We start from the raw sequence: 21,276 nt of genomic DNA, 5'->3' as shown, positions 1-21,276 counted from the left end.
TCATAAATCAGAGTTTCTATGCCCCTAACAATACTGGCACAATACAACAACGTTTCTCTTCTCTCCCCAACTTCAATGGCTCCTTGAGCTACGTTGTTTTGGTCAGTCCCCATTGCTATCCATACCGGGAGAAAGTGTCTTGTTGCTATTGGACTTGGACAAGGACAAGTTTGCAGGCTCCTGCAACTCTCCCTCCTGGATCCTTCTAGGGATCCTGAGGCAAAGCCGTGCATTTAAGTCGCTGACCACTGGTCATATTGGACTTAGTTAGTGCAAGCGATGTGACTGTTGACTGAAATACATTATCCAGGTACCTGTCCCTCACTCCATTGCGTTGCAAAGTCCAAAGCTCAGACTGAAGCTCATCAAATCAGAGCACGGGTTCCTCAGTCAACCAACATCAAAAACCAATGTGGTCAGTGGGAACCGCAATGCGTTCCAGCAGCTCCCAGATCATGCAAAAACAACACATCACTTGATCCTGCAGCCTAATATTATTTACCTACTTTTGACAATTTTAAAATCTGTTTTGATATCTCTGCTTACTATCTAAATCTGAAATCAAGCTATGATCAAAAGTTTAACAAAGTTTCAATTTAACACAACCTCAAATTTAACGCAGATACCGTCATTTCCAGTCAAATCACGAACTTGCCGTAACATCACGCAATCAGATACTCTTATCTTCCCAGAATGCAGTCCGGCTCATTCCTGCTCAGCTCTGCTCGTGAAGTGAAGGCTGCAAATGCCCGAGGTAGGCATTTATTTCTTGTATCTTCCCAGGCTGCTCTCTGTCTCTCTATCATTCAGCTCTGCTTCCGAAGTGAAAGCCATAAAGCCACGAGGTACGTTTTGTAGATCACTTCTCTACCCAAGCTTCCCATTGGTTTCCTCCCATGAAGCTCCACTCCTGAAGTTAAGTACATATATCCTCGGGTTAAGATTTACATCATTTACCTTGCCACGCTGCTCTGCGGCTCGCTGCTGCTCAGCTCCATTTAAGAAATGCGGTCTGCAAATCCCCGAGGTAATGTTTGATGTCACTTACTAGGCCGAACCACTCTCTGGCTCCCAGTTACTCAGTTCTGCTCCTGGAGTGAAGACCCGCAAATCCCGGAGGAAAGCATTTATATCAGTTAAGTTCCCAGGATTCCTTACGGCTCACTACCGCTCAGCTCTGCTCCTGAAATGAGGCCTATAATCACATCCAAAGGTATGTTCTCCTCGCAGCGGCCTGTGAATGTGTGCAATTCTGTTTCCGAGCAATCGCCTCTGAGCCCATTCTAGATCTATTCCGCAAGCAATGGCCTATGAACTCATCCCAACTCTGGTCTCCCAGCAAATGCCTGCGACCCCATTCCAACTGTGTTCGCTTTGCAATGACCTGGACACATATTCCCACTTTGTTCACCTACCAAAAGCTTATGAACACATCCGCAATCTCTTACTCAAGCAACAGCCTGTGAAATAATTTCCATTTTGTTTCCTATCTACAGCCTGGGAACTGATTCTCACTCTGTTTTCCCAGCAATCGTCTGTGCACCCACTGCCGCTGTGTTACTCTAGTAATGACTTGCGAACTAATTCTCACTCAGTTCCTCGAACAATGGTGTCTAAAGGCATCCCCATCAATCGCTCAGCAAAGGCCTGCGAATCCATTCCAACTCTGGTCTGTTCGCAATGGTTTGTGAACATCTTCCAACTCTAATGCTTATCAGTGGCTTCTGAACCCAAACCCAAACTAGTTCCCTAGAAACGGCCTGTGGAACTTTCCCCACTTTGTTCTCCCATCAACGGTGTGTGAAAACTATCCCATTCACATCTCGTAGCAAGAGGCTGAGTATTGATTCCATCCTGTTTCCCAAGAACTGCCATGAGAACGAATAGCCACTCTGCTTCCCTGGAGACCCAGTGGGAACCTATCAGCATCCCTTTCCCCTCGTATCATTTTCCCCTTGCCTATAAACATATGGCATTTTTTTTCAATTCTACCAATGGCATGTGAACTCATGCACACTCTGAGCTCCACCACTGGGCTATGATCCCATTTCCGATCTGTTCTCGCAAGTACAGACTGTGAACTCATCACCATTCTGCTTTCCGAACAGGGCCTGGGAACTAATCCCCACTGGTATTATTTCGGAACGGCCTGTGAACCCAACACCAGCCTAACCTCTTGCAAACCGCCAGTGAATCCGTCCCCATTCTGTTCTCATTGAAAAGCCTGGGAAACCATCCGTACTGTGTTTTTCTTGCAATAGTCTGTGAACATTCACTAACTCTTTTCGCCTCGCAACAACCTATGAACCAATTCCCATTCTGTTTACAAGCTATGGTCTGTGAAGTTATTCTTGCTCCTCTCTCCCAGCAACCGTCTGTGAGCCCATTTGCACCCTGTATACCTAGCAAAGGTATGTGGACATATCTCCATTCTCTTCAAAAAGCAACAACACTGAACCCATCTTCACAAATTTTCCCTAGCTTGTGAACATATTCCCACTCAGTTGCTCTCGGTGTGGCTTGTGATACAGTTCCCGCTCTTTCTGGTAGCAACGGGTCACAGAACCGTCCTCACTTTTTCTCCTAAAAGCAACTGTGTTTACCAAAACGCGGCCTGCAAATCAATCCCTATTCTGTTATCCTATCATGGCCCTTGAACCCATCCCCAGCCTCTTCACCGTCGCCACTCTGTTCCACTAGAAACATCCTGTGGAATCATCAGCACCATGTTCCCAAGCATAATCTCTAAGGAGGGTGCCTGTAACCAGAAGGGTGGATTGAAGTGTGTATACTTCAATGCCAGAAGTATAAGGAATAAGGTAGGTGAACTTGCAGCGTGGGTTGGTACCTGGGACTTCGATGTTGTGGCCATTACAGAGACGTGGGTAGAACAGGGACAAGAATGGCTGTTGCACGTTCCAGGGTTCAAATGTTTTAGTAGGATCAGACGTGGGGGTAAAAAAGGGGGAGGCGTGGCATTACTTGTCAAAGATAGTATCACAGCAGTGGAATGGACGATGGAAGAGGACTTGCCATCTGAGGTAGTTTGGGCTGAGGTTAGAAATAGGAAAGGTGAGGTCACCCTGTTAGGTGTTTTCTACAGGCCTCCTAATAGTCCTAGAGAAGTAGAGGATAATATTGCGAGGATGATTCAGGAAAAGAGTGAAGGTAGCAGGGTGGTTGTTATGGGGGACTTTAACTTCCCAGATATTGACTGGGAGAGCTATAGCTCGAGTTCATTAGATGGGTCGGTGTTTGTACAATGTGTGCAGGAGGGTTTCCTGACACAATATGTCGACAGGCCAACAAGAGGGGAGGCTATATTGGATTTGGTTCTAGGTAATGAACCAGGCCAGGTGTTAGACTTGGAGGTAGGTGAGCACTTCGGGGACAGTGACCACAACTCGGTGACTTTTACTTTAGTGATGGAGAGGGATAATCGTGCGCCGCAGGGCAAGAGCTATAGCTGGGGGCAGGGAAATTATGATGCAGTGAGGCATGACTTAGGATGTGTGGATTGGAAAAACAGGCTTCAAGAGAAGAACACTAATGAGATGTGGGGATTGTTCAAGGAGCAGCTACTGCGTGTCCTCGATAGGTATGTACCAGTCAGGCATGGTGTAAAGGGCCTTGTGAGGCAGCCGTGGTTTAGTAAGGAATTGGAGTCCCTTGTGAAAGGGAAGAAGGCGGCATATGTAAAGATGAGGCGTGAAGGTTCAGTAGGGGCGATTGAGAGTTATAAGGTAGCCAGGAAGGAGCTAAAGAGGGAGCTAAGAGAAGCGAGAAGGGGACATGAAAAGTCTTTAGCTGGTAGGATTATGGAAAACCCAAAGGCTTTCTATAGGTATGTCAAGAATAAAAGGATAACTAGTGTAGGTATCGGTCCAGTCAAGGATAGTAGTGGGAAGTTGTGTGTGGAGGCGGAGGAGATTGGAGAGACATTAAATCAGTACTTTTCATCAGTATTCACTCAGGAACAGGACACTGTTGCTGATGTGAATATGGAATCACAAATAATTAGAATGGATGCCCTGGAAATATGCAGGGAAGAGGTTTTGGGAATATTGGAAAGGATGAATATAGATAAGTCTCCTGGGCCTGATGGCATTTACCCCAGGATCCTATGGGAAGCTAGGGAGGAGATAGCAGAGCCATTGGCCTGGATTTTTATGTCGTCATTGTCAACGGGAATAGTACCAGAGGACTGGAGGATAGCGAATGTGGTCCCATTGTTCAAGAAAGGGAGTAGGGATAGCCCTAGTAACTATAGGCCAGTGAGTCTGACTTCAGTGGTGGGCAAAGTCTTAGAGAGAATGGTAAGGGATAAGATTTATGAACATCTGGGTAGGAATAACGTGATCAGGGATAGCCAGCATGGTTTTGTGAAGGGCAGGTCGTGCCTCACAAACCTTATTGAGTTCTTTGAGAAGGTGACTAAGGAAGTGGACGAGGGTAAAGCAGTAGATGTTGTGTATATGGATTTTAGTAAGGCGTTCGATAAGGTTCCCCATGGTAGGCTAATGCTAAAACTTCGGAGGTATGGCATTGAGGATACATTAGAGGTTTGGATTAGTAATTGGCTGGCTGGAAGGAGACAGAGGGTAGTAGTTGATGGATTATGTTCATCTTGGAGCGCAGTTACTAGCGGTGTACCACAAGGATCTGTTTTGGGACCATTGCTTTTTGTTATCTTTATAAATGATCTAGAGGAAGGACTTGAAAGCTGGGTAAGCAAGTTTGCGGATGACACAAAAGTCGGTGGAGTTGTGGATAGTGAGGAAGGAAGTGGTAGGTTACAGCGGGATATAGATAAGTTGCAGAGCTGGGCGGAAATGTGGCAAATGGAATTCAATGTAGCTAAGTGCGAAGTCGTTCACTTTGGTAGGAATAACAAGATGATGGATTACTGGGCTAATGGTAGGCTACTTGGTAGTGTGGATGAGCAGAGGGATCTTGGTGTCCATGTAAACAGATCTCTGAAAGTTGCCACCCAGGTAAATAGTGCTGTGAGGAAGGCATATGGTGTACTGGGCTTTATTGGCAGAGGAATTGAGTTCCGGAGTCCTGAGGTCATGTTGCAGTTGTATAAGACTCTGGTGAGGCCTCATCTGGAGTATTGTGTGCAGTTTTGGTCGCCATACTATAGGAAGGATGTGGAAGCTTTAGAACGAGTGCAGAGGAGGTTTACCAGGATGTTGCCTGGAATGGTAGGAAAATCTTATGAGGAAAGGCTGAGGCACTTGGGGCTGTTCTCATTGGAGAAGAGAAGGTTTAGGGGAGATCTGATAGAAGTGTATAAGATGATTAGGGGTTTAGATAGGGTAGATACTAAGAACCTTTTACCGCTAATGGAGTCAGGTGTTACTAGGGGACATAGCTTTAAATTAAGGGGTGGTAGGTATAGGACAGATGTTAGGGGTAGATTCTTCACACAGCGGGTTGTGAGTTCATGCCCGTATCAGTGGTGAACTCTCCTTCTTTATGGTCATTTAAGCGGGCATTGGATAGGCATTTGGAAGTTATTGGGCTAGTATAGGTTAGGTAGGATTCGGTCGGCGCAACATCGAGGGCCGAAGGGCCTGTACTGCGCTGTATCCTTCTATGTTCTATAATAAAATATCTCACGCTGGTGTCCTATCAACACCTTGTTAACCCTTCACCAATCTGCTCTTCATCACTGGCCAATAAACCGATGACCACGGTGGGCATGGCGAGGGTAAACAAATCGGAGCGAGCGAGATTTGGAGGTGAATATAATGCAAGATGGAGACAGAGTGTAATTGAATGGAGGAGGGTGCGTGACACCAGAGGTGAAGCAAGGACGTAGTGACTTCAATCCAACTCTGCTCTCCCAGCAACAGTCCATGAGACTATACCCACTCTATTATCCTTGCACTTGAGCCCATCCACGGTCGCACAGTCGTGATCACTACTCACTCACAGCTTCAATGACCCGGGTTCAATTCCCACCTCAGGCAACTGACTGCGTGGAGTTTGCGCATTCTCTCCGTATCTGCGTGGGTTTCCTTTGGCTGCTTCAGTTTCCTCCCACAGTACAAAACAAAGTGTGCAGGTTACGTGAATTGGGGAAGGGGAAAATGCTGGGGAATGAGTCTGGGTGGGTAGCGCTTCGGCGGGTCAGTGTGGACTTAGTGGGCTGAAGGGCCTGTTTGCAATTTGTAAGAAATCTGAAAAAAAACTCCTGATCTCGGTTAGTCATCCCTCCTTTTCTGTGAGGACAAGGATTAAGGGCCGGCACTGCCTTTCTTTAGCTTCCCTCCTTCAACAAAAGGACAAAAATATACAGTTCACTCCGCTGTTTGTCATTTTTAAAGAACATCTTTATTATTTACAAATTGAATGAAGAGTCAATCAGTTGAATGGTGCCTTTTCTCAGTGCCGCTGCGTCAGAGAAACACTGAAATATACCCCTGTAATCCCCTATCGCATACGTTTGGACAAACTAACAATGCCCTCACTCTGTTATCTTACCAAGGACTGCTTCATTGTGAAACATTGAAATAAAATTAAGAAATTCCAGATGGATTGATTAATGAGTGAATTTAATGCATTGCTGAATTTGGATAAACGGATATTTCAGCACATTCTTCAGCTGCTGTCTGAACTTAGTCTGGGTCACGACATAAATTGCAGTGTTTGTGCAGCAACTGAGGAGCTGTAGCATGAAGCCCAATTCCCGCACAAAGTAATCGAGATACACAGACACATACCGCAAATCATCCAACCGATACCAAACAGAATACACTACAAACGTTGACCATAAAAGGATGAAATTTCCCGAGATCGCAAACAGTAATGAGATGGATTTTTTTCGATTTCTCATTTCTGTATCACACTGAGCGTCCCTATTGGTGTGAACCCGGAGTCTCCTCCGTGCTCTGCTTCTCACTAAAATATGTCTGATGGTGAAAACATTGAGCAGCAGAATCAGGAGAAATGGGAGAACCGGGGTGAGAATGTGGTGGAGGAACTCGATTACGACCCAGACCCGAGAGTAACGAACATATATTGCTCCCTCACAAAACCAGGGGATATTCACGAGCCAATACCGACCTGTAAGCATGAAATACCAGAAAATGTTCTTTAAACAGCTCAGCACTGTCACTGTTCCCAGAACCACAGCTGCCGTTTTCTCACAGCAATATTTACTTTTCATCTTCTGCGAACAAATGGCCACAAATCGATCAAAGGTGAAAGTGACGGTGAACCAGACAGAACAGTCAGTGGCTGCATAAAGGAGGACGGCGTGGATATTACACACGGGGACAGACCTCAGGAAATTAAACTGCTCCATAAAAACAATGGGAATGTGCCTCAATATCAGGTCTAGGATTATAACCAGTAGATCCGCCACAGACATCGCCGCCAGGTAACGACTGACACATGGAGTCAATCCGCAATCTTTACAAAGCAGGACGTAGAACGTTACTACGTTAACTGTGAAGGAGAAAAACAAACAAATTATACATCAGTCTGGAGGAAACGTTATCAGCTTGATTGGGTACCCAATGACATTTTCAAATGTGTCTCTATTTCACAGTATTAATGATGTAATTGTGACTGAAATAACGAATGCTAAGTTCTGAATTACTTACAAATATGCGATGAAAAGCGCAATGATTCCCCCATTCTCCAATATTCAGACTCACACCTTTAAGAACAGATGGTTCCTAGGATATTCCCACACCCACACGATCACTCAGCAACAGAAATAGGCCATTTACTTCCAGTTCCTAATACTGAGGGCGAAAACGTTGCTATGCTGAATGATTCTTTCTCTGTTTCTTGCAGTCAGACCAATGTTGGAAATTTCTGTCTATTCGTCTAAATTTTGGTCGATCCCAGTTAGAGAAGATATGTAGACGCAGGGAAAATGCATTTCTTTCTTTGACTGTATGAGCTGACTTCAAAACATTGTCTCCTTCTACCTAGAATGGGATCTCTTCCAGTGGGATCTGATTTTTAGCTCAATTAATTGACGTCTGGCCATCAACAAATACTGTCAGTTGTGGAATGTTTTGGAAATTGTCGTTTTTGGAAGATTTTGTGGAATTTTAGTTATAGAACTTCCGGGGGAATGCCGGTTATTGAATTGTCCAGAGAGTTTTTGTGATGGAATGTTCTGGAGAATATCAATTTAAATGTTCTAGTGAATGCCCTCGGGAAAATCGGTGCCTGAATGTTCTCGAGGATGTCTCTTGTATAATGCGACGTAGTCATGAAGACCCACATCACAAAGGCCATTAAATCTGATGAGATCGCCTCAGCCTCGCCAATTAAAACATTGCATTGACCATTTGATAAATGATCTCCTTTTCATGCTTATATAGATTTCACCCCTTATTTGGGGTTCTCTCTCACTTCTTTTGCAGTTGTTTATAACACTCGTAGCTGTAAAAAGTTCTGGATATTAAGTTCCCAATCTGAGCCACCCTAAAACCATATATCTACAATCTTATTAAATCGTATCCAGGTACCTCAATATATCTAGTTAATTCCTCAATCTTCCTTGAGGTTGCAAACATAGGATGACTTACAAACAACTTTATAATTAATTATTTCCAACGATCAAGAAACAGTCCGACATTGTCACATTCAGAATAAGACTTGAAGGGCAAAATCTCATTAAACACAGTCATCATTTGGTATCGCCTCTCCCATCAGTGATGGTGGTACAGTGGTATAATGTCAGGAAAGAGTTGCATTGGAATTCCACAATGTTGATTCCAAATCTAAGATGGTTTCATAGTTCAAAATAACATCCTGATGACTGACCTCTACGGCCTTGCACACCAGTCCTGGGTGACAAATCAGTTCTCCTCGATTTTCGAATCAAATCGGAAAAGCATTCGGGGGACAAGGACACAGAGCGTATTCTTGGTGGAGTGCAGGCCCATCAGTGACTGAGCAGCGCGAGGCTCAGCATACATCGCAGGCCCAGACTGTGGGAAGTGTTCAGTCAAACAAAAGAAGGAGACATCATAACCAAGCTACTTCATCTATACGTAACAGTCCCTCACAGTACCTATGGCAGTGCGAGCACGCAATACTGGCAGAAGTACAGTCTCAGCGTCACATCGAAGGTACCATGCACTGTGTTATAAGGCACTAACTACTGCGACGGTAAGGCATTCTTCCAAAGCGGACCATATCGAAACTGGGTCTCCATGAGACACTGTGAGCAACAGGATCTGCAGCAATAATGCCGTTCCCTCCAAAACAAGGTCAGAAGTGGGCTGTTCACTGATGATTCCAACATATTCACCATCAGTCAGGAACATTCCTCCTTTGAAACAATCTATTAAGGCAATCAAGCGTTCAGTCAGGAACAGAATGAGGCCTTTTAGTCATTCTAGGCTGTTCTCAGCAACTGGAACAGATCTTTTGTTATGCCATGCCTGATACGCAGGTAATATCAGGAAACATCCAATCTTTCATAGCTGCTACATAGGAGTCGGGGGAGTACAGGTTAATGCAGCAGAAGCAGGGTAAATGGCCTTTATCAGTTTAACGTAAATTAACGACTGCGTTCATACAGTGATCTGTGCTGGTTTCTCAATTATTTACAACTTCAGATAAATTGGACAAATGCATTAAAACTATGTTTGTCAATGACTCTAACATAGACGGGAAACCAAGTTATCAAGAGAAGGTAGATCATCAACGTGCACACACGTTGCTCCAGCTCCCTGATGGCCTGCTTCTTGATGCTACCAGAAACCCCATTTCTGTCAGTGCGCACCGTGCATTTTTATGTGTTTGTTTAGCGGTACGGTGGTCAGAGGGACAGTATCTCGAACCATCTGTCATGTGGGCGGACTTTATCTGAGATGCAACCATTCTCTTTTACGTGGAGAGCCGAAGACGATATGAATGGCTGATTGCTTCTGAATGAAGAGTCTGTGCCTCCTGCCAAGCCTGTTAGTATTAAGTAAGATGAGGTACTGAGTATGGTCACCTGAGGAAGGTGCTGCACTCTCAAAGATTGTGATTTCGAATTAACCTGTTAGGCTACAATGTGGTGCCAAGCGACATCTGACATTTGTCCCTCTCCGACTATAATGGAGTGCGATTTTGCAGGCTCCAATGACAGGAATAAGAAAATAAGAAAATGTCAACAAACACATCGAGTTAGACCGCATCTCCTCCGCCCTGAAAAAAAGAAGTGACCTCATCACAGGAAATGACATCACCACAGAAAATGACATCACAAACCCAAAGAAACCTAAACCTTTAACTAGAAAGCAGGAAGTAACAGCACTGCTCGCCTGAGGCCCACTGAAGCAGTGACGTAGTAGGGGGACGAAATGTCTGTAAATGAACCCTCCAGCTCAGTGAAAACCGACATTCAGAGCCTCAACCTCAGTGCCAAATCTTCTCAAAACTCGCTTTAAGAAAATAAAACAAGACGTTGAAAGATCAGCTGTAACCTTTACTTCGACCACATTCGGAATTCACCTCGCAGAACCAGCTCATACCTCTTTAAAATTCACTCGCATGATATGATCATCAATAGCTAGGCCAGCAGTCATTTCTGATCCCTAATTGCCCAGAGTATACCACATAGCTGTGGATCTTGACTCGCTTGTTGGCATAGATTTGTACAGGTCAGGTGATTTCTTACTCAGTTAATTGATTTTTTCGATGAGGTGACTGAAATGATCGCTGAGAGTAGAGCAGTGTTTGCAGATTCCAATCATTTTATAAATGCTTTCGACAAGTTCCGTCCTGGTAGGCTCAGTCAGAAAATTAAGATTTAGGGGATCTATGGTGACTTAGCTGAATGGATACCGAACAGGTTTGCCTATAGAAGACAGAGGGTAGAGATTAAAGGATGATTTTCAGGTGTGACGATTGTGACGAGTGGTGTTCTCCAGCGATCCGTACAGGGAACTCTATTGTTTTATATATGTCAATGATATAGGTGAAAATGTACATAGGTGGGTCCTTAAGTTTGCAACCAATAAAACAGCATGGAGTTGTGGATAGTGGAGAGGCTGAAGAAAGTATACAACGAGCGGTACTAACTGATAAATCTCTACCGTGAGCACAAAGGTCTTTTAAAATCGCACTAGTGCCAGGTCCAATGGAATATGCAGTGGCATTCGAGTGATGAATCCTTCAAACGTGGAGAATGGCAGAAACAGGCTGGCATTGAAACTACATGCCCATGTAGTTGGGTAGGTAGTTAATTTGGTGAGTTTGGGAAGATAACACTACACATAACTGGCTATTCCACGATCATGTCGGCACGGTTCCAGGTTCGATTCCAGCCTCGGGAAACTGTCTGTGTGGAGTTTGCACATTCTCCCCGTGTCTGCGTGGGTTTCCGCTGGGTGGATAGGTTTCCTCCCACAGTCCAAAGATGTGCCGGTCAGGTGAATTGGCTGTGCTAATTATCGCTCTGCGGTTGAAAAATATTCACTCTCTATGCCTCAATTTTTCTTTCGTTAAGAGAGTTCAAAGGACTCACAATACTTGGAGAAAATAAAATAAATACGCTCAGCACTATGATAAATTGGGGAAGGAATTCTTAGACGTTAAAAAAGAAATAAACTGTGCCCAGTAGCTGTTAATCAACTTTGTAAAAAGGACGTGTTGCTGAAGCAATCACAAATCTTACTGAGAACACATCCAGAGGAGTGCGTGTATACTACTTTTTCTGTTGTCGGTTCTTCAGTGGAACCCATTTAAAGATGTTTCACTTATTTAGGGTGAAGGACATATACTAAGAACGTTCTTCGGGTTATCATTGGAAAGAAAGGCGATTTTATTTATTCATGCAATTTCTTGAGGCGAACGGCTCAGATCATTACTCGATTGATGTTTTTGCAGACTAAATATGTTGATATTAGACTTTTCAGAGGTAAACCAGTTCATTTTTTTTTGGCTGACGAAGGAAATTTAGTGACTTGTTCCTGTGACTCAAACTGATTCAGTCCGATAACTTTACCATTGGGAACTTAATGGTTGGAAATAAGTTGAAGACGTTGAGTACGAGATGATTAGTGGCGTTTATCTGGACCAATCAGGAAAGGCCAGGCTGACAAATCACCACTGTTCGGATAGAATTTCACATTAGCGCCAAATTCCTGTTCTTCCCGAGGGAAACTGTGCCCCACAACCATTGCCGCCACCATAATTTCATTTTTGACTCTCTCAGGTTGATGACATGGTGGGACATGCACAGAGTGCTGCTCCAAACGATTCTCCTCTTTTCCCTCATCCCCCGTTCGGACACGCATTGGCGTGCCCATTTGCCAACGAGCAGTGGGTGTCCCCAGTATGGGTCTCTCCGTGGGGACCTCCAGCTTTCTTTGGGAGATCTTGGGGGAGGGTGCTCCACGCAACAGTCCCCTGCAGCTGCAAATGGCAGTGGTTCAGGGACTCCAAGTCCAACTACTTTTCTGTGGATCTGTGGAGTCTGTGGCCCTTGTATATTTTGAGTGTGGTCGCTTGCTCTCAATTTTTACCTTTTTGGAGAACCTTCTCCTCTGCTTTTGCTTGCATTTCAGTCGTGCACTCCTGATCTCAGGTACCCGGTACGGAGAAGGGACGGATAGGTCAGTGGATTTTTTTCGTGGGGCTGCTCCTGTGATGGCAAAACTGGCCATGAACAGGTCCAGGCAGCGGCCGATGGAGGATGTCGTTATGGCTATTTGCCTATTCTCTTCTGCGGCTACTTTCGAGCCCAGGTCTCCCTGGAGAGGGAGCACACAGTGTCTACCAACACCCTCGAGCTGTTCAGGGAGAGGTGTGCACCGCAGCGAGTGAAGTTTCATGTTTCCCCTCCCTACACTGCTTTGATTTAATCCCTGCCCTCCCCTTCACTCTTCGATCACGCAGCGTAGTCGTTTTATGAGAAGTGCATTGCTTGTCACTTGCTACTCGGGTGTATCGTTTCTTCCTGGTCTTGGAAAATGAATAAAGATTTGTGCACCTGTTTTCTTTCTCTGTGTCTCACACCTGTACACACAAAATTTTTATGCTGGGGAAAATACAAGCACTACCGCAGTTCGGCAGTAGTGTAGGGCTAAAGGAGAAGTAAAAGAAAAATCACCTCAGTTTAGACGGAATTTTACATTGGCTCCAAGGCCCTGTACTTCCACAGGAATCGATGGTCCACAACCTGAGTAGCCTCCACAATTTCATGTTTGTCCCATGCAGGGAAGTGACAAGGCGCCCTCTCCACTGAATTCTGCTGTACATTGTCCACCTGTTTTACCACATCTACTGCCCAGACGCGCATCAGAGTGCCCATTTGCCACTGGAATGTGGGGATCTTTCGTGTCGGGATCTCTGTGCGGGAACCCTCGCTCTTTCTCACGGAGATCTGGGGAGGATGATGATGCATATATCAGTCCCCTGCACCACAGATTGCGGTGGTTCACAGACTCTCAGCCCAACTGCTTGTTCTGCGGTGCTGTGAGTTCATAGCCCATGTATATGTTGTGTGTGGGCGCTTGCACTCTTTCTTTTTACTTTTCTAGTGAACCGTATCCTCTGTTTTTGGCTGCACTTCAATTCCACGCGCTTGAACTTTGGGCACCCGTGCGAAGGGGAACGTGTAGTTTAGGTGACTGGTTCTGCTCCTTGCCCTGGCCAAGTTGCCCAGTAACACATGCAGGCAACGGGTGTCGTGATGGTCAATTCCCTGTCCATCATCCATGGCCACATTCTTGTCCGGGTGTCTCTGGAGAAGGACCAGACGGTGTCTTTCAACACCCTCGAGCTCTACAGGGAGAGGTGGGCACTTCAAAAAGGCTTTAATTCCCGTACTACTCTATTTTGATTTATTCCATTCACCTTTTGATCATGCAGCATTGCCCTTTGATGAGAAGGGCACTGCATGACAGCGGCCACTATGCTCTTTCCTTTCTTCCTGGTGGTGGAAGAGAATATTGACATATAAACCTGCTGTATTTCACTGTGTCTAACACTTGCACACAGACATCATGTTGGTTGGGGAAATTATAACCACAACATCTGTTAGTCGGTAATGGGGTGAGAAAAAAAAAGAAGTGAAATAGAAAAAGAAAACAGGAAAAGATATAACCAGGAGATAATCTGCAACTGTGTACTCGTGCGTTCGAGAGACTCTCAGATGGAAGGGCCATGACGGCAAGGGAGATGAGAGTCAAGGATGTGCTGTGTGGCCATGGTCTGGGCTGGATACTGCCGGCAGATATAGCGAGCAGGGCAGCGGTAGACATCTGGTTCATGGCCTCTGCCATTCGTTGCCTTAACACAGCAGCACTCGGACCTGGCATAGTGAACCAGTTGGAGGATGTTTATGTGTGTAGTGGAATCCGTTCTGTCATTATCCCTGTCCGGAAAGAATTTCACATTGGCTCTAAGTTCCCATACTTCACACAGGAACCTCTGCCTCACAACCTGAGCCGCATCGAAATTATCGTTTTCTTTTCCTCTCAGGGACACTGGACAGACGACTGCTGCATACCATTGAACTATTTTCCCTCATCCAGCGCCCAGACACGCCTTTACTTGCCCATTGGTCACGCAGTGGTGGGGATCCCCAGTGGATAGCTCCTCACGCGATAGTCCTCCCCATTTGTCTTGGGAATTTGGAGTGGATAGTGGTTGTTCATACACTCCTAGTGCAACTGCTTGTTTTGTTGTCGTGTGGACTTCGTGGCCCATGTATGTATGACGTTTGTGCGTTATCACTCCCTTTTTCGTTTGCTGGAAAACCTCCCCTCCTTTTCCTTGCATTTCCGTCCCACTGTCCTAATTTTGGAGGCACCCAGTGTGCAGAGTGGACGTTATTTCTGAGGACCACCTGATGGTCTGCTCCTGGGCCTGGTGAAACTTGCCATGAACATGTCCAGGCAGCAGCCCGGGGAGGGTACACTGAAGGCGGACCGCCTGCTCCACTTCTGTGGTTACGTTTGAGCCCGGGTGTCCCAGCAGAAGGAGTATGCCGTGTCCACCAACACACTTGAGCTGTTTAGAGAGAAGTGGGAACTTAAGGGGGTATGTTATGTTGCCCTCCTCCTCAATTTTTACTTAATCCCTGCCACCCCTTCACTTTTTTGATCATGAAGCATTGCCCTTTAATGAGAAGTGCACGACTTGTGACTGGCCAATCCGATGCTTCCTTTCTTCCTGGTGATGCAATGCAATAAAGATTGACACAAATATTATTCTTCATTATATCCTGCAACTGCACACACACGACTTGGAAGCTGGAGAAAATATGAGCACGACCAGTGTTAGGTGGTCATGTGGGTGAAAATAAAAAAAGAAGAAATATATAACTTGTAAATTTAGAATGTCCTCAGTTGAGGCGACTGAGTAACTATATATTATATATATATATATATATATATAAACAGAATATTTATAATCTCTTCAGACTCAAGAAACAATATTACCAAGAGGTTTCAAATCCACTCGGTTCAGAGACTGACTCTGAGCTGGCTGGTTGCAGCTTGTACACTCGGCGCTAATCATGAAAGGGTGACTATAATGAGAAAAAAAAATACGAATAGGAGAGAGATAGATTTACAAACATGCTGTTTCTTTTTTTTGTCCATTCTCATACCAGCACATTAACCCCCAGGGAACTTAGGTAACTGTCTCTGAGTTGGAAGGTCACACAGCCAGTGCGAACTGCTGCTATTGGTTTCTTCTGAGGCGGACAGCCTCTTTTTCTTTCCCTTTGTCTCGGGAAGAAATTAGTTTTTGTTTGCTGTTGTTTTGCATTTGTGTTTCAGGATTTCTCTCTTTCTCTTTGCTTTTATTTTGACCTGTCTCCAGGTGCAGAAGCGCTACCTCCACCGTTAGTGCTGTTGCAGCCTGGGTCTGTTTCTATTGCTGCAGTCTCGGCCTCGCCTTTAGATCAACACTGTTGCTAGTGCTTGACCTTGACTCAACCGCTGCTGCATGGTACCCCATTCAGGCACATGGAATGCTGTTTATGTCTGGGGGCTCTCCTCCACCACGACTTTCTCGAGCGTGTATCCACCCTTGCCGCCTGGAGCCTGCCTCCAGCGCTGTTAATGGGGCTTTCCTCCGCTGCTGAGGACTTGGGCCTATGTCCACGCTGCTGCCTGGGATCGACCTCAACTACTGCAACCGGGATCCGCCCACATTTAAGGAATGTTCTGGCTTCAAGTGGCCTACCTCCGCTGCTGCACCCTAGGCCTTTCCCAAAACTAAAGAGTTAGCAAAATATTGAATCATGAGAGGGTAGTTATGAGGACATCCTCCTGGGCCTGCTCCAGGGCTTGGTCAAACTGACCATTAACAGGTCCAGGCGGCGGGCAGTGGAAGTGGACATTATAACCAATTGCCTACCGCTCTTCTGTTGTTACGTCCGTTCCTGGATTTTCCTTGGAGGATGAAAATGAGCGGTCTACCAATGCCATGGGTTTTTTCGAGATATGGGCACCATGGGTTGTGGAGTGTTCTAATTCACACTTTGACTCTATTTTGATTTATTCCCTGAACTCCCCTTCACTTTCTGATCACGCCGCATTGCCCTTTGACCTTACTAAGAACCTTACCATTAACCCTGTATTCCGCATTCTTATTTGTCCTTCCAAAATGGACAACCTCACACTTGACAGGGTTGAATTCCATCTGCTACTCCTCAGCCCAGCTCTGCATCATATCTAAATCTCTTTGCAGCTGACAACAGCCCTCCTCACTATCCACAACTCCACCTATCTTTGTATCGTCTGCAAATTTACTGACTCACCCTTCGACTTCCTCTTCCAAGTCATTAATAAAAATTACAAACAGCAGAGGACCCAGAACTGATCCCTGCGGAACTCCACTTGTAACTGGGCTCCAGGCTGAATATTTACCATCTACCACCACTCTCTGACTTTGACTAGTTAGCCAGTTCTCTATCCAATTGGCCAAATTTCCCACTTTTCCATGCCTGACTTTCTGCATAAGCCTACCATGGGGAACCCTATCAATTTCCTTACTCAAATCCACGTAAACTACATCCACTGCTCTACCCTCATCCACATGCGTGGTCACCTCCTCAAAGAATTCAATAAGACTTGTAAGGCAAGACCTACCCCTCACAAATCCGTGTTGGCTGTCCCTAATCAACAGTGTCTTTCCAGATACTCATAAATCCCATTCCTCAGTACCCTTTCCATTACTTTGCCTACCACCGAAGTAAGACTAACGTTAAAGGGTGGTTAGGGAAGTTGGAAGGCGGGTATTCCATGCTGAACAATGTTGTCCTGGAGTTTGGCGAAACACGATGGGATCTCTTAGAAGTGGTCGAATTGTGTGTCAGGGTGGACTGGGAGCCAGAACAGGCGCGGGGTACCGAGAGCAGGAAGGGGTGTTGGGTTGACTGCCGCTCTGTGACAGGAAGGAGGGAGATACAGGTCGCTTGCTGGGTTATCAATGGTGTTTCTCTTATATGCAGAGTTTTATTTTTTACTTTATCAAACTGTCCCTTTGTGGTTGCATTTATCGTTTCCATCTTGATATTGTAAAGTGTGAGTCGAGGTCACCTGATGTCTTTATAACCTAGTTGTATATTGGGGTTTAAGATCAGGCTTTGCCACCTCTTTCGCTATTTAATTAATGTTTCTTGCGTACGGCTATGAATGTTAAGTGTTTGCAAATTGTACTGGTGATTAAAACAAAAAAAGAACATAATATGTAGATTTCGAATCACCTCAGTTTACGGAACTGTCTTTGATCTGGCTGGCCACATTCAGTGTCGACTGCTGCTGTTGGTTTCTATTTCTTTGCTTGGGAGAGGCCTGGTTCTTCAACTGGCGGATCTACGCAGTCAATGTGTTACAGGTGTGTTTCAGTTTTCATTAGGGAACTGTTGCTTCACTGGCTTAATACACCCTGTGTTACTCTTTTCTTTTAAGTTGAGAAAAGAAAAATGTTGACGTTGCAGCGGGGCATCTCCCTTGCATTCTGGTTTTCTTTTCTTATTGCATGCGTTGTCACTCATGGGTTTTTAGATAAGCCCATACACATTTTCAGGTAAGTCGTTTCTCTGAGGCTCGGCCCGGTCCTCTGTGGATGCAGAAGGCCCCTGTTAAGAAAGAACAACTGTGCGTTCTGCTGGTCGGTGATCATTTGCTGCATGCTGAAATGGACCCTGCCTGTTGGAGTTGAACATCCACTCTGAGTTAACCGCAACTTTTACAATGTTCTGTTCTCCTGTGAGTTTGCCTAGGTTTTTTTGTAGATAGACCAGGGCTCTGTGGAGACTGAACACCTGGTGTATGCTGTGGGGTGGGCGTTTTCTGCCTTCAGGAGTGGACATTCCACTGGTGTGTTCTCTGCCTTACATTGTGGACTCTGTTTCTGGAAACGGACTCTGGAGTGGAGCTTGCTCCTGGGAATTTCGCATTTTGAAGAAAACTATGTAGGTAATGGACTCTGTATACCAGAAATAACTTTGTTGGTCATTGCCTCTGTCTCGATGCTTTGTGGTTTTATTATTTGTACTGTCTTGTGTGTCCCTGTATCTGGAAGTCATTACTGTGAGCTAGGAGATGAATAGGTCATCCAGAAAAGCTGTTAGCCGAAGAGCCGGAGAGTGGATAACCCACACTGAGAACAAAAAAGTGCCTAGGCTGTCCCCGCCACACGATGTTGGTCAGCCTGATTGCTGGAGGTTGAGTACACTCTTCTGATTGCTGTCATTCAAAGAAGGGGTAATATGGACAGGCTGTTGGAGAGATGACCGTAAAGTGTGTCGGAGCAGCTGAGAACCATAATGTTTGTGGACTGTCCTGTGCACCGTCATCCCGGGAAGGGGGGGGAAGGGGGCGAGCAGTTTAAGGTGTGGCCTGGACTTCTGTCAGAACAGTGCACAGGCAGGAGAGCGCATCAGGGCGGGCGATAGCCAGATTGTATCTCGAGGCAGACCTAGAACTGGATGGAAGGGGGCCATCCTTAGTGCTGTCACTGAGGAAAGTAGCAGTGCTGTCCCAGAGGTGTTTGGAAAGCCCAGTAGGGTAGTTAGCAAAGCTGCAAGGCGGGTATGCTATTTTGATCTCTGTCGTGCTGGGGCTGGGTGGGGATACAGCGCGGCCTGTCCAAGAGGTGGCTAAAAAGGTGTGTCAGAGCAAACCGAGAACTGAAATGGACAAGGGGTGGCGGAGTGGGGGAGGGGTGGGGGGGACCAAGAGTCAGCAGAGGTGTTGGGAAGGGCAGCCATTGTATGGCGAGACGGTGGGATGGACAAGTGGTTTGCAGGTGATGCCAGGGCTGTCTGTGATGTATGCATTGTTTTATTGTTTGATCCGTCATAATGTTTGTACTGTGTTGAGGAAAAGTTCATAAACAGAAGTTCAGTGCTGACCAACTTTCTTAGTAATTATATATCATGGGAGCACTAGAAAAAAAACAAATGCTCACAAAACAATAAACTTCGAGTCTTCATATAATATTTTAGTTTACAACTTTCCAAGTCGAGACAGAGTACTTTTAAATAGCCACTTTCAGTTCAATGGATAGACCGGAAGACTTACCAAATGTATCAAAGAGTCGTTGTTTACGTTGTGTGTGTTAGCACTTAGAACTTTCATGACTGATTTAACAACATTCCCCACATTATTTAGATTAGATTAGATTACCTACAGTGTGCAAATTGGCCCTCCGGCCCAACAAGTGCACACTGACCCTCCGAAGAGTAACCCAACCAGACCCACTCCCCTCCATTTACCACTTCACCTCCCACTACAGCAATTTAGCATGGCCAATTCACCTAACCTGCACATGTTTAGACTGTGGGAGGAAACCGGAACACCTGGAGGAAACCCCCGAAGTCACGGAGAAAATGTGCAAACTCCACACAGACAGTTGCCTGAGGCGGGAATTGAACCCGGATCTCTGGTGCTGTGAAGCAGCAGTGCAAACCAACTTGCTGTCCATAAATTATATTTCATGAATTATACAGCAAATACCGTGGTGAAACTTTTAAATCAACAAAATGAAGCACCATCGAATAAGGGAGTAAAACAGGCGCTAAACAGTGCTATCCCCTAGAGACTGATTACTCAACTTATTTATATCCGTCTAAGCCCCATTCTCTGCAACTGGATCTTCAGTTTCCACACCCACAGCCACAATCAGTGAACATTGGGGACACAATTTCACCCTCACGAACATTCAGCACGGCTGTCCCCCAGGGTGTGTAGACAGCTTCTAATGTACTCACTGCATATCCATGAATGTGTCACCAAATGCCAGACTAATGCCATTGGAAATTTCGCTAATGGCAACACCATAGCCGGTCGAATCTGATGGCAACAAAATAGACGACAGATAGGAGGTGGAAGATCTGGAAAAAATGGTGCACTGAGAACAACTTCGCTCTCAATACCAGCAAAACCAAGGAACTTATAATTGACTTTTGGCGGGTTGTTACTCATGCCCCTCTACAATTAACAGCACAGAGGTGGAAAGAGTGGAGAGTGTCAAGCTCCTGGCAGTGGTCATCCACAACCGGTCTTCTTGGCCTCTTCAACTCGACAGGTCGTCTCTTCCTCTTCAGGCAACTGTGGAAATTTGGGGATGGCAGTGAATACTCTTGTCAACGTTCGGAGGTGCGCTGTCCAGAGCAATCCGTCTGGATGCATCAGTATCTCGTATGGTAATTGTACTATGCACGATCTGAGATGGTTGCACTCGGCCCGGACAATCACAAAGGACAACCTCCCATCTGTAGAATTCAGCTACCAGGCCCGCTGTTAGGGAAAGACTGCCAGCATTTTCAAAGATCCATCTTACCTTGGTAAAGTTTTTCTACATACTCCAGCATCGTGGAAAAGGTACAGAAACCTAAAATATTCTCCAGCCAGTATCGAAACAGTTTCTCCCCTAATGTAGTTAGAATACTGAATGGACTCACAAACTCTTAACATTCGCCTGTCCCTGTGTTTTTTTTTCTTTTTTTCTGCCGTTATTATCTTTTATTTACTAATTTATGCTACTTAACTCTATGATCTGCCTGTGTTGCTCGCAAGACATTTCTTTTCACGGTGCCTCGGTACTCGTGACAAAAAATTCAATTCAAATCCGATAGGAATGAATCCTAATTCTGTATTATGCCTTGTCGTATCCTCACTGTAAGCACTAAACAGATGTTTACAATACTTTACTAATTAGGTAAAAATGCAAAGACTCATCTTCCTATTATATTGTTGTAGGGATACATAATAGAGATAATTATTGCCAATTTCAATATCGCTTGCATTCTGTGTAGATAAAATCCTTCTTTCTTCTTAACAA

Source organism: Hemiscyllium ocellatum, chromosome 51, assembly GCF_020745735.1.
Source record: "Hemiscyllium ocellatum isolate sHemOce1 chromosome 51, sHemOce1.pat.X.cur, whole genome shotgun sequence".
NCBI lineage: Eukaryota > Metazoa > Chordata > Chondrichthyes > Orectolobiformes > Hemiscylliidae > Hemiscyllium > Hemiscyllium ocellatum.
The sequence above is the reverse complement of the archived record's forward strand: the minus strand, read 5'-3'. Positions refer to the sequence as shown.